General features: G+C 47.0%; 1 long non-coding RNA gene across 5 annotated transcripts in view; it reads left to right on the top strand.

Moving 5' to 3' along the window:
• The window catches only part of LOC118016873, a 288,291-nt gene that overhangs the window by 74,684 nt on the left and 199,242 nt on the right, over positions 1-14,365 (top strand). For 2 of the 5 annotated variants that reach the window (XR_004680959.1, XR_004680958.1), the window contains exon 1: positions 1,454-2,178. The exons of 2 other annotated variants lie outside the window; for them this stretch is intronic. This is a non-coding gene — a long non-coding RNA (uncharacterized LOC118016873). Of the gene's footprint in view, positions 1-1,453; positions 2,179-6,659; positions 10,682-14,365 lie in introns of those variants that run through there. One more of the 5 variants, XR_004680961.1, reaches the window with a different exon arrangement.

The raw sequence follows: 14,365 nt of genomic DNA on the forward strand, positions 1-14,365 counted from the left end.
AAAGTTTATGCATATTTTAACAGTTATCAATAGGTTTTGCAACATTGCTCTCCAAAAAGGTTTTACCAATTTATTCTTCTATGAACAGGGTTGAGGTTGTTTACCTGTCTGTCCTCTTTTATCAACAAATATTATAAAAAAAATTGAAACAATTTGCTAGTTAGAGAGGCGAAAATGTGATCTGATTTCCATCATGTGCCCTCAGTTATTAGTGGGGATGAATATTTTATGTTTACCAGCTATTTGTAATTTTTTCTTTTATGAATTGCTTATTTATTGTAAGTATTTCTCTCTCCTATCATAGTTTATGGTAATTTCTTTTTTTACAAATAGAAAATTTTCAGTTTTATGCAGTTAAGTTCATCAGTCTTTCCCTCTGTGGTTTTTGCCTTTACCATGTGCTTAGCTCAGTGTGTGTGTATATATGTGCCTTTTAGCCTTAATTTTTTTTTTTTTTTTTTTAGAGAGAGAGAAGATGCGGAGGGGCAGGGGGAGAGGGAGAGAGAGAATCCTAAGCAAGCTCCATCCCCAGTGCAGAGTCCAAAGTGGGGCTTGGTCCCACAACCCTGAGATCATGACCTGAGCTGAAATCAAGAGCCAGACCCCCAACCGACTGAGCCACCCAGGCACCCCAGTTTTAGCTTTTCCTTTAACATTGTAAATGCAATGTATGCATGCTCCTTACGAAGGCTGCCAATGATGGATATGAGTGTAAAATAAAAGAGTTCTCTCTGCCTCCTACTCTGCCTCCCCATACTCTAGACTAACCACTGTTTGCTGTTTGGAAGCCCTTGGTCTTTAAACAGGTATAGTTGGTCTTCGGTCAATGGAAGGATCATTTCCACATGTTTATGGTGTGATGGTACGTAGAGCTGGTGGTGGTGGCTCTTCCCCACCCCCGCCCACCGCATATTCAGTCAGCTTCCCATTCTCCACTCTGCATTCTCTTTCTTCCAGCTCTAGGATTGGTATGTCAGCATGTATTTATGGCTGGGGGGCCTCTCAGCAGACAGGCCCTTTGGTTCCTGCTCTGGGACCCTGAAAGTAGCTTGTCCAGAGGCTGAGGTAGAATGAGAAGGGCACAGTCCTACTGGCCCAGGGCACTTTCTTCCAGGGCATGAAATTTGGTGTTAGATGCTTTTGTGCAGACCAGGCCTTCTAGAAGGGGACATGCACAAAGGGACCCTCCATGGCTAGCATCAGGTGGGCTGAGTCAGGCTGTCTGGGAGCCACACCTGCCCTTGACTGCTGGTGACCACAGCCCCAGAGTCATGTGTTTTGCTCAAGGCTCTGTCTGCTCAGCTGGTGCTTTTAGTCTATATTATTATTATGGATCAATCCTTGAAATGCTTTTGTCAGTATGAAGGGAACTGAATGTTCTGAAAGTTTCACATTCATCTTTATAGAGGGTTAAAATAAAATAACATTTTTTTTTTTTCCACATTAAAGAGAAGCCAGCCTCCATTTTTCACACACTGTTCCTTAGAACACTATTACATCCTTCACCGAGCCACACAGGGAGGTAAAATGCTCCTTACTGAATGTCTTTTCAAATCAAGAACTTAGACTGGATGAATATTGGTTTCATGCACAGAACATTTTGATGTCTGATTTTTGTTCCTGTTCAGTAGTCTTAGAAAATACTCAGGTTTTAGTCCAGGTTTAAACTGGTCTGCTATTTTATTTTTTCTGGAAAAAGAAACCCCACTTTGGATTGTTTCACTCTTTGATAACAAGCTTAATTTTGGGGCCCAGCTCAGGGTTCAGCTAGAGAGTATGGGTTGTTTTGGTTACAGACTGACAGTGTGAACTCTTGATTCAGACCGAATTTCTTCTGTTCCAGGGGGAAAATCACTCATCTATTAGTCAGCAGCCTTCACAGCTCCCGAGAGTTGCTCAGAATTCCCTGGGGATGAGGCCTCAGCTCCTGGCCAAGTGGTGAACAGGGCTCTGTGCAGAGGGGATGGGGCTGGGCCATCAGCAGGGGGACGGGGGAAGCCATCAGCAGGGCCCTTGCCCCTCCAACTTGCAGACCTGGGCTTCCTGGCGAACAGCCCCAACGGCCATTTGGCCTTTCCTCTTGCCTGACCTGCACCTTCCTGAAATGTGCTCGTAACATGAATCCATCAGCAGATGTTTGGGAGGAATGGATACGTGATGAGCCTCACTGCACTGAGGGTATGTGTGTCTGTGATCTAGAAGTTTACCATCTCAAAGGATCCCTGTCCTGGGATACTTGGATGGGTGACCTCTGGCAAGTGACTTATTTTCTTTGAGCTTCTGGGCCTCATCTTTAAAGTGGGGAAAATGAGATAATAACCATTCCCTACTTGCAGGATGGCTGTGAGTGTCATAGAGGAGCCTGCATGTGATGGGTTTAGCACAGTGCCTGGAATGTGGTAATGCACTTAGCTGCTCTTAGGAATTTGGGGAGACATATGCATGGACTATGGCCTAAAAAGATCAAGGCAGCGTAAGAACCAGTAAGTGGCCCAGACAGGTAAATGTTGCAGGAATTCAGAGCAGGGAGGAATTCCCAAGGGCTTGGGAGAGAAGGGCAGGCTTCCTGGAGGTTTGAACTAGACTTTTTTTTTTTTTTAATTTAAATTCAATTAGCCAACATATAGTACATCATTAGTTTTTGATGCACTGTTCATTGATTCATTAGTTGCATGTAACACCCAGCTTTTGAAGAGAATTCTGTGGAAGGTAAAGGCAGAGCAAACTTGGTGTTTTCTGCTCAGAGCCTGGGAAGAGATCTGTATGTCACCTCTCTACCTCCTTTGTTTTAGGTGTTAAGGGCCTTGACCAAAGCCAGATGACAAATTAGTGGCAGGGCTGCAGCTGGAGGAAGTTTCTTCTTTTGTACTTTATCTGTTGGTATTTCTGTTAGTTATTGTGTTTTTAGATGCAAGTGACAGAAAAAGCCCAATTCATGCTGGCTTAAGCAGAAAACCAAAAGAAAGCAACAAGAACAAAATCCCAACAACAGGGAAGGGGATGTATTGACTTCACTCTTGAACAGATTTTCCCCGTGGTGGCTCCTGGCATTTGCAGGCTTAGGTACTCCTAGCCTCACATCCAGCAGAAAGAAAGCATTCCTATCCCCCAAGTCTACCATCAGGTCTCATTGGTCTGGCTATGCTCATGGGTCCACCCCCAACCAGCCACCGTGGCCAAGGCTGCCCATGGAGCCTTCAAAATGACACGGTCTAGGAGGTCCTTGCCAGTAGGAGGGGGAGTGGCTCTTGAGAAGACAAAAGTAGCTGTGCTCAATGCTGGGACACGGTTTACACACTTCTTGTGGTCATTTTGTCCACAAAGTTAGGAGGGGCACTGTAGAGTGGCCAAGAGGTGAGGGCTTCCTTTCTCTGGAGTTCTGAGTGAAAGTTTATCTACTGGCAGCAAAAGAACTAGAAATTGGGCTCCGGTTGCCTGTGCCCCCAGGAGTAGATGAAATCGGAGTGCCCGTTGTGTGGTCCTGGCACATGGCTTTGAGGGGCCAATCCAAGATGGGTCTGGAGAGCTGCCTAATGGAGTTCTGGGTCACTGGACTTTGGTAGTTGACCTGGTAACTGCTGAACGTTCCAGAGGCACTGCGGTAAGATAAGGAGAGCTTGAAGAGAGGAGGAATCCTAGTGCCTTGAGTCCAGGGCTCAGAATGGGGATGAAAGACCGAGTGCCCCATGTCACCCCCGCTGTCCTTCTTCTCAGGCAGGGAGCCAGGTTAGTTTCCCTTCCTGTGTGACAGTCCTGGGGGGGGGGGCGAGTATTCAGGGGCAGCGTACTCACTGCTCTGTGGCTGCCAGGAGTGGGGAGGAAAACAGCAGTCTGTGCTGCTGCAGCTAGTCTTCTGGGGGTTGGTAGGAAGCTGACCTCCAGGCACCGTGGCCCCTTACTCTTTGGGGGTGTGCAGAGCGCACCTGGCCTGGCCTGTTTGCACCTGGTGTCCTAAATTATGTCCCTCAGAGGATTTGTGTGCAGTTGATATATGAAATGATATATGGGGAGCAGGACCTGAAGCAGGAGAGTGATTTTAGACAGAACGCACGAGGGTGGCTTCAGCCCCATCCTGCAGGGGACTCTGGGGTGTAATCTACCTCTCAGAGTTGGTTCTGAGCAAGAGAGCTGGGCTTTCATCCCCCCACGACCTGCAGTCATTGGCTCAGGGCCAACTAGAGGAATGTAAACTCCCACACACTTTGTGCAAGCTCAAGATTTTGTAAACAAAAACACATGGAGGATGGGTAGCAGAAAGAGCAAGAGGCACTGGGGTAGAGGTGTGGTCTGGATGGCACAGAGACACTGTCTATCCCTGAAGTTTCTTCTCTTCACAGAACTCTACCACATGTGTTCTTGCTGAGAACCCATGAGCACACTTCTTCCCCATGGAGAAGAGTCCAGGAAACACCCAAGTCTGTATCTGAAGGGTCCCTGTATTAACTGGGTCTAAGTAAACTGAGCTCAACATAATTAGCTCCTCACACTGAGCAGGATGGGCTCGGTCTAGCCTCAGGCATGGCTATATCCAGATGTCCAAATTGTACATCAGGGACTCTCACTGTCACTTGCCTCTTTCTCTGTGCTGGCTCCATCCTCAGGTTGGTGCTGTCCTCGTGGTGGGAGGATGGCTGCCAGCAGCACTGGGAAGACTTAAGTCCAGTGGAAGAGAGCACTTTGCTCTTAGTCCTCTAGTAAGGGCCGTGGGATGAATTCTGATTGGGTGATGTGCTCATCTCTGAACGAATCTCTAACGCTTTGAGTGACTAGGCCTGGGCCACCCTAACCCCTGGAGTTGTGTGTGTGTGTGCGCACGTGTGTATGAAACCTTCCCAAGGAACATCAGGGAGATGGAGAGGAGACTAGGTTATTGCTGGGGCTCAGGCCCCAAAGCCAGGCCTTGGGGACTGTGTGGTTACACCCCAAGGACCTCTTGCCTTCTCCTGATTCTCATGGTGACCTGTCCTTGACTTCAGAGGCTAGAACCTGGGGCTCAGATCTGAGGGACCAGAGTCTCCTGGAATGGTTTGCTGTGTGCATTCATTTACTTTACCTCTTCAATTTAATATTATAAAAGTTATATGTAGGAATATTATAACATCGAATAATATATAACTCATATAAACTTAAAATATATAAATATATTTTAAATATAATATATAAAATATAAAATTGTCTTATCTATTATCTATTATCACGTATATTTATATTTATTTTACACATATATAAAATATAAAATGCAAATTACTCATAATCTCAGCCCCCGAGGAAGTCACTGTTAGTAGCTTTGGGGAAAATCACTCTCTAGATACCCCTTTCCCCAGCTCAGTGACCCAAATTTCCTCCTCTTTCTTTAATATCTGAATGAAATCACTCTAGCCCCTAACTTTTGTGACAGCAAGAAATCCCATTTTACCTAAGTAGTAACTCATCACTTCTTGCCCCGAGCCCATCCATCCATGTGTCCCTTTATCTGATTTTTACTGAGTGTCTGTTAGAGATCAGGAGTGTGCTGTAGGCACTTGTGATGTACTGGTGATTGAAAGAGGCTAAGATGCTGCCCTTGTAGGGTTCAGGTAGTAAACGATGAACCTAACAACTGAACCAATGATCTCACCTATGAAAAGATGCTAAGTGCTATGGAAGGTGCTAAGTGCTATGGAAAGGGGAAGGGCTGGAGCAGGGTGAGGGGCTATGGTGGGGGCTGCGGGTGACAGGTCACAGGGGTGCCTGAGGGAGGGCCTCCCCAGGGAGGCAGGGTTGGAGCAGGGACTTGAAGGAGGAGGGTGGCCATCTGGGCAAAAAGCATCCCAGGCAGAGGGAATAGCCAGTGTAAAGAAGTTGGGAAAGTGTCTGGAATGTTCTAGGAAGAGAAAGGAGGCTGGATGAAGGGAGCCAAGTGAATGGCAGGGTCTGTGTGTAGGAGGTGGGCCAGCTGGGTAGCTGAGTGGGGTAGGGCCACACAGTGGGAGTCTGGAAGGCTGTGAGGACGTTGACTTTAATGACACAGAATGGCGAGCCAGGGGCACATTCTGCCAGAGGAGAGAAGCCTCTGACTCATGCACACTCGATGGGGGCTCCATATTTCCCCTGGGCTTCCTGCTGCTGCAGTGGCCCGCAAACTGGGCAGGTCTCCCTCCTCCATTCCCCAAGGCAGGACTGACCCCAGGCTGGCTAGGGGATTCAGAGGCCAAGTGGCTTTATCACCATTGAAGTACAATATGGACACGCGTGTGATGTGTGTGTAAATGCAGAGATATGTGCATGGAAAGCTAAAAAAAGGCCAGGAGGTTATACAGGGCTGGGCAGGAACCAGGACTTGGTGCAGAGAAGGGGAGACTTCCTTGACTCACTTCTGTATTGTGGCTGCGATCTTGTCAAAGTCTGTGGCTCAAGCAAGGTGCTTCTATCTGGGTTCCCACAGTGCCTGCAGCTGCCACTTGGCCTGTCCTCACCTCACTGCTTCTGCCTGTGGCTGGCATTCTCAACCTCTCTCTCTCCTCCCCACTCCCTGCTGCCGACCCTCTCTGTAAGTCTCCCATTCGTTTCTCCCAAGATCAAGGATCTGCATGGTTCAATGAACCACCCTTGACCCTACCCCAGGCTACATGATCTGTGTGGTAGTTCATTAAATTGGCTCTGAATAAAATAGAAAATAGAAAGTTGCCAGTGTGCTATTCCAGCTCATGCGAGAGTGTGCATGAGATGTGGTGTTCCTGTCCCACTCTCCAGGTGGTCATTAGGGATCCGTATGCATGGTAGGGAAGACAGCGGTGGCTCTGTTCCTTGGGGGGGCGGGAATTCTGCTTTGCTTTGCACCTGTAGCCACTGTCCCAAGAGTCTGTTGCTTCATGATTCCAGTTTCCACTTGTTTAGTCATTCAACAGGTGCTTTTGGAGCATCAAGGCCCAGTGCTGGAAGCTGGAAGCATGCAGATGATTTTAATCAGAATCTTGACCCCTGGGTGACACAGACTTGTAAGCTGGGGGAAGTGTTCCGGTGTACGGGATTGTAATCATCATCATCATCATCATCATTGTAATGGCCATCATCTTCTTCATCATTACTACTGACATTTATTCTAATTTGTCTAAGCATTCCACATGCATTAACTTACTCCTTACAACCATTCTAGGAAGCAGGCGCTATTATGATTCCCATTTTACAGATGAGAAAATCAAAGCACAAAGAGATTTAGTAACGTGCCCAAGGTCACACCACTAAAAAGTGCCAGAGCAGGGATTTGAATGCTGGTGGTTTGGATTCCAGAACCGGAGAAGTAGCTATGGCCCTCAATGTATTACTGTGTCATTCAGTATTCTGATGAACATTGGTTTCATGAGATGTTAATAAACATTCCAGAAGGAAAAGGGGTAGTTAAATGGATTAGGAAATGCTGGGCCAAATAGGGAAATAAACAGCCTTTTATTGCAGGCCTTCTCAGAGCCTTTAATTTGCTAAGGTATGAATCTCTAGTGGCAGCAATTTCCAAACTTAGCTGGCCATGCTTTTGGGGCGTGGGAACACCTATCAACATTGCATGGGACTGGTATTTCATTGAATGAAATTTAACAAAGGCTGCTTTGTGGCTTGTTTTTCCTTGCCATTCCTACTTGTAGTTTTCTTTATCTTTTTATGACAACTGCTGGGGTATTCTTTTACCACTCATTCTACTCATGTGACCCACCTAGTGTGGGTGGGGGATTTCATGCAGAGGATATTGTTCTGATACTTATGCTCAGTAGCATTGGTCACTGGCAGTAACGATGCTGGTGTGGAGTGGAGTAGTCAAGCACTGAGCTGGACTGGTGAAGTGGCCCAGAAGGCAGGAGGGCACCAGGAGGTCAGCTAGTACAGGCCTCGTGTGGTCTACGGAAATCCCACGTGGCAAGGCAGGGGCCATGTCTGGGGTCTCAGACAAGGGTGTGGGGTCCAAGCTGTGGTTTGGCCTTAGTATCCAGGATGGACCTGAGGAGCAGGATGTCCACAGTGTCCGTAGGTCTAGTCCAGGCCGTGGCTTCATCCATCAATGGGGCTCACTGTTAATCCCAGCTGGAGTGGCTTTGCCCTCCTCCTGGTTTTTGGCACCTTCCCTGGGGTGGACCATAAAGGCTGGAAGATTTATGCTGATCTCTGAATGAAGCAGGAATGATGCAAGCCTCAAGTTTTGCTTTTAAGTTGCACTTGTAGGGATCCTCCTGGGACAGTTTCCACTCCTGGTTTTAAGATCTTCAGAGCAAAGGAGAAGGCTCATGGGGCAGGGGCTTAAGGCAAGATGTGGTTCTGAATGGCTGAGAATGAAGTTTGAATTCAGTCTGGTGGTCCAACTTCTTGGAATCCAGTTCTGAGAAAGAAAGAGTGAAGGATAGCGAGTGGATTTTCAAGAGAAGGGATATGAGAACTGAAATTCTTTTTCTTTCTTTCTTTCAAATTTGTATTTAAATTCTAGTTCATTAACACATAGTGTAATATTTTAGTGATTCATCACTTACATGTAACACCCAGTGCTCATCATAATAAGTGAGAACTGAAATTCTTTAGAAAAAGAACAGACAGCACTGTGTGAGAGTTGGAGTGTAGGCACTGGAGGCCTCTATGGGAGGCGATCAGGTGCAGTCATCATTGAGGCTGAGATGACTAGTGGCCTCCCACTGTCCATCCTCCCTTTCATGAAGCATTGCTGCCTAGCAAGTCCCAGCCTTCGTTGCAGCTAGGTGAGGTCATCTGACTAAATTCTGCCCTGTGAAGTGTAAGGAGTATTGCGTAGTAATTCAGAAAATGACTGTAAAGGGGGAGGGAAGACCCTTCATTTCCTCTTTCTTCTGGCTGCTTGGAATGCAGACACGATGCCTGGACTTGAGCAACCATCTTGGACTGTGAGGTGACATGCCAAGAATGGTGAAGTACAAAGACAGAAGGTGACACTGTGGTTCCACCACACCAACTGTTGGCTGTCTATCTCCATACTACTTGTGTGTAAAAGAGAAATAAATTTCTGTCTTTTTTTTAAACCACTGTTATTTGTGGGGGCTGACAGGAGGAGTTCTATATATCAACGAAACAGAGACAGTCATAACTCTACCTTCCTGTCCTAGATGGGCGGTGGCCTGTGAAGTCAAATTCTGGAGATCTGAGGTCAGAGTAGAAACCCTGAAGGCCTGGGGTGGTGGTATGTTCTCCCGACTGGCTCGGGCTGTTGCTGTGCACAACCTCACGGCACTCCTCCTTTTTGGCCAAAGCAGTGAAAGAGAGGGACATGGGATGGGGCAGGGGTGAGGGGTGGGGGCTATGACTGGTCCTCGTGAGACCAGGCTGCCAAATGTCTTGTTCTGAAAAGGGAACAGGTCTCACATGGACAAGATGGAAGGACTGCTTGTTCCCTCTGGAAAGTTCTATTAAAATGACCAACCCAGACACACTTTAATATTAATGGGAAATTCCTCCTGTTGTTTATGAAATCATCTTAGAGTTGATTTTAAAAAGAGAGAAGAGAGAAAAAGCCGTTTGTTAGCTAAACGAAGCCCAGACAATTATTTATAGATGCATTGGAGTGGCTTGTTTTAACATGGAGCAACTGTCTGAAAAGACTCCACTTTGACGCTGGTAAGAACCCCTGGCACTAAGAATAAATTTATGAATGTCTTTTATGAGAGTCAACACACTAGACAAATAGCCCCACAGACCGCCCTTCACGTCAAGAACCAGAACAAAGACAGTCGTATTCGCCATGTGCTCAGGGCAGGCACGGTGCCCAGCGGCGCAGCCCTCACAGGGCCGGATGTTCCCCTCCAGCGAATGCGATTCCTTCGGGCACTGCCACGGTGGCGGGCAGATGCCTGGTTTATTTCCATTGCTCCACTTCTCCCATTTGTTTGGGTAGCTGAGTATCTCTTTCCCAGGAGAACATCTGCTCTTTTAAAAATGGAAAAAAAGCAGGAAGACCTCCAAGCCGTTAGGGCTGGAACTCACCCTCTGCTGAGACAGACCAGAGCCTCATCTAATGTGGGTCCGTGGCACATCGCAGGAGGGGAGTGCGTGCTGCCCAAGCGTCTTTAGGGCCCCCGGAACTCTGCTCGGTTGCACGGGCTTCAAGGCAGCTCCCGTTCCGTGCTGGGATGCGTTAGGCTTATTCACTGCCTTGACCAGGTGTGGCTCGTTTTTCTTGCTGCCTCATTTATGGATGACTTCATACCATCAGTAACACCATGGTTGGTTGGAAGTGAACCCACGACAATTCAGAGGTGCAAAAAAATATGGTGGAAAACCCTCACACTTGTCAGTTAAAGGTAACTTAAATGCTTCTGAGTGAAAACAGTCTCTTTGGGGGAAAATAATCTTTCAGAGCTTTTTTTCTCTCGTCCCCTCCTACCCTTTCCTGGGGGGACTCTGGGTGCTAGGGGATGCTCAGAGAGCGCTGTGGCAGCCGTCCCGTGGGCCCTGCTGTGGCATGGCTGTTCTGGCCTGGTCCCTGGTGCCCTGACTGGGTCATGTCGAGGGAGCTGGGTCTGATCACCCTTCCCGGTCAGTCTGTGGGTCACAGCAGCACCCACTAGTGAATTCTCTGATCTCTCCATTTCCTTTAGAGGTGAGGTGCCACTATTTGGATGCAGCCTGGTCCCACCTTGTGGGGGCCAGCGTGGGTTCACTGATACTCATTCCTGGGAGCACCTAACCATGCCAGGTAACATTTCTGTTTTGCTTGGTTTCTTCTGTGGCCACACTCCTTGGATTGCAGACGGTAGCCTTCTCCCTGTGTTTTCACAGGGTCGTCCTTCTGTTTACTGACACCCCTGCTGACTCTTCCTCTTCTTATAAGGACACCAGTCAGATTGGATTAGGGCCTTATTCTAATAGCCTCATATTTAAAAAAATAATTTATTTATCTATTTATTTATTTACTTGTTTATTTATTTTAGAGATAGAGAGAGTGCAAGTCGGGGGGGGGGGAGCAGAGGGGGAGAGGAAGGGAGAGGCGGGGGAAAGATTCTCAAGCAGACTCCATGCTGAATGGGGAGCCTGACAAAGGACTTGATCTCATGACCCTGACATCAGGACCTGAGCCGAAACCAAGAGTCGATGCTTAGCTGACCGAGCCACCCAGGTGCCCTTCTAATAGCCTCATTTTAATGTAGTTACCACTTTAAAGACCTTATCTCCAAATATAATTACATTTTGAGATACAGGGGGTTGAGACTTAAACCTATGACTTTGAGGGGACATAAACACAGCCCAGAGCAGTTCCCTTCCCCTCCATTGCCCTCCATGTATCTGGCCTTTCTGGGCTTTCTCTTTTCTTGCTGGGCCCTCCCTGGCCCTGTGGCCAAGGCCCAGGGAGGGGTGGGGCTGCTGGGTCCTTCAGAGATCAGGCACCATCCGGCCTCGTCTACGTCTCTCTCTGGTCCTCCAGAGCAGAAGGGCTTTTCCTCCTTCCTCCTGGACGAGAAACCTGCAGAACTCCCCTCCTGTCAGATCCTGACTTTTCTCTAAATATAGCTAATGTGTTCAGACCACCACACGTTGTTCTTTGCAGGGGGAGCAGTTTGGAATGTAGAAATTTCTTTTCTCAACAAAGCCTGACTTTCAAAATGGTTTTTTGCTGCTGCCATTACAAATCTTGTTGGAAATTCACAGCTCAGCAACTGCTCGGCTCTCTGAAGAAGTGAGTGGGGAGGAGCTACAGGACAACTTGATTTATAGGGAATGCAAAGTAAGTCAGTACGATATTGTCAGAATTACAGTTTCTGCTTCATGTCATGTGACTCAATTTATTATTTTTTTTAGTTCAAAATTTTTTAAGTTTATTTCCTATTGTGGAAAAACAATACATGTTTATTTTAGGAAATTTGGTAAATAAGTTCAAAGAAAAAAATCATGCTTAGGCTTAACATACAAAAGATTCTTACTGTTATCATTTTGACCTATTTCCTTTCCATCTTTCTCCTGTGGATAAATTTTAGGCTTTATTTTTAATTTTTATTTATTTCTTTCTTTTTAAGGATATATTTATATTTTTTAATATTTCATTTATTTATTAGAGAGCAAGAGAGAGCAAGTGGGAGGGGCAGAGGGAGAGAGACAATCTCAAGCAGACTCTGGGCTGAGCACGGAGCCTGACATGGGGCTTGATCTCATGGCCCTGAGATCACAACCTGAGCCGAAATCAAGAGTTGGACCCTTGACCGACTGAGCCACGCAGGTCCCCCTAGGCTTTATTTTTAATTTAATCTGTATTTTAAAAACTGGTAGTACTTTCAAATGGTTAAAAAATAAAAACAATATACAAAGGTATACAGTGAGAAGTCCTGCGTAAACTCTGACTTCTCTCCTTTCTTACGCAAAAGTTATTAGTGTTCTAGAGCGTTCTGTACTTGGAGAACTTCCCACATCAGCATTTCTTTCATAATTTCCTGTAGCCCGGACACCCAGCTCTCTTCCTCCCAAGCTATGACACTTTGGGCAAACCTCTTCACCTGCCTGGGTCAAGCTTCAGCAGTGATGCAGGTCTTTGAATTTTGGGGAGCTAATGCTACTTGTCCCCTTTTCCCTCCTACTAGTAACAAACCCTGCCACCTGCTGTTCCAGCGTAGCCCCAGTCACAAGTGTGGACACATGGCGCAAGTCTGGACAATCCAATAATTTGCCCTGCTGATGGTCATTGGTTCTGGGATGGTCATGTGACTCTCGGCGCTGGTGGGAATGCCTGCCTCTTGCCTCTCTGGGCTTGCTGTGTTGGTGTGGTGTGAACTTGGGGCTGCTCATGGTCATTTTCCCCATTGTGTAAAGGGCCCATCACTGGTAAGACAGACGTGGCCAACATCAGAGAGAAGCAGAGGAGAGATATAAAATGCCCTGACAACTTCTTGGAGTCCTGGATTCAATGCTGCCACACGATTCACCCCTCTTTCCGAGTTGTGAGAGTTTAAGTTGCACTTCCGTCACAGGTGGGAGAGTCCTAGCTTGTACCAAGTTCAGTTCATGGAGGGAGGGGCGTTTACCGAGAGGTGAGGGTTAGGGCATAGGCTCTGGAATCAGACTGGCTGGGTCCACATCCTGCCTCCACCACTTAGTATGTGGCCTTGGGCAAACTGTGTAACCTCGCCATGTCCATTTCACATTTGCAGGGTGACATGATTGGGTGAGTTGATGTATGTCAAGCGTGCAGCCCAGTACGTGGGTCATGCTAAACCAGTGATAAATGCTATTGTTGTACCCGCCTGTTCGCATTTCCCAGATGCCCTTGCACGCTCACCAGCCCCATGCCCATCCTGCCCAATCTCACTCTTCCTTCTCGCCAGCCTAGTGGTGAACATTCACTTGAGTCACACCAGGCAGGCAGCATCATGATGGTAGGAAGTGATGGCTGAGCTTTTTCAGTCAGCAGACTTCTAAGGCTGGGCAAACAGATAAAGACCAGTTTCGAATGAAAAGCACTAAAATAGAGCAAAACTTTAAGGATAGACTGAGAGTGTACAGCCCCAATATACACACACAGGAGACCATCTTTCCTTCTTCAAGAGTTCTCTTCCTTCAGGAAGGGCCTCTCATCAAGATGGTTTTCCCAATACCAAGTTGTTTATTTATTTTTAAAAAATCTCCCTATATTAGTTTGCTAGGGTTGCCATTCAAAGTACCACAGACTGGGCGATTTAAACAACAGACATGTATTTCCTCACAGTTCTGAAGGCTGGAAGTCCAGCTCAAAGGTGTCAGCAGGCTGGCTTCATTCTGAGGCGTCTCTCCTTGGCTTGTAGATGGCCTTTTTCTCCCTGTGTCCTCATGTGGGCTTCCCTCTGTGCACTTGTCCATGTCCTAATCTCTTGTGAGGACACAAGTCATATTGGATTAGGGCCCACACTCCTAAATTCATTTTAATTTAATTACTTTGTTAAAGGCCCTATCTCCAGATACAGTCCTATTCTGAGGTACTGGGGGTTAGGACTTTCACATACAGATTTGGGGGACACACAGTTCAGCTCATAATACCCCCTGAAAGGGGCTCTTCACTGTTGCCCCACTTCTGAGACATCTCTCCTGCTCGGCATCCCCGTTCCCTGTTCCTGAACCCCAGACAGACACCACAGCATGGTATTTTGGTAGAAGCAGCAAAGGGGCCTTCATCAGAGTCCTGGACACCTGAAGAGTGAATGCTGTGAAAAGCCCTCCTGAGGCCGGTGGGCGTGGAGATGAGGAGGTGTGGGCAGGAGTATTTTGGGACTGTTTGTCCTTCACATGTATTAAAGGCTGGCTTAGTTTAAAATGGAGTCTTTCCTATTTTTTTTTTTTTTAATTGTAGTTTTGAAAGAGGGTGGATGATTAGTGTGTGTTCCCAGGAGTCTGTCTTGGGCTAAAAAATAAGCCAGTGGAC

This window comes from Mirounga leonina, unplaced genomic scaffold, assembly GCF_011800145.1.
Source record: "Mirounga leonina isolate KUSES-001 unplaced genomic scaffold, KU_Mleo_1.0 Mir_104, whole genome shotgun sequence".
Taxonomy (NCBI): Eukaryota; Metazoa; Chordata; class Mammalia; order Carnivora; family Phocidae; genus Mirounga; species Mirounga leonina.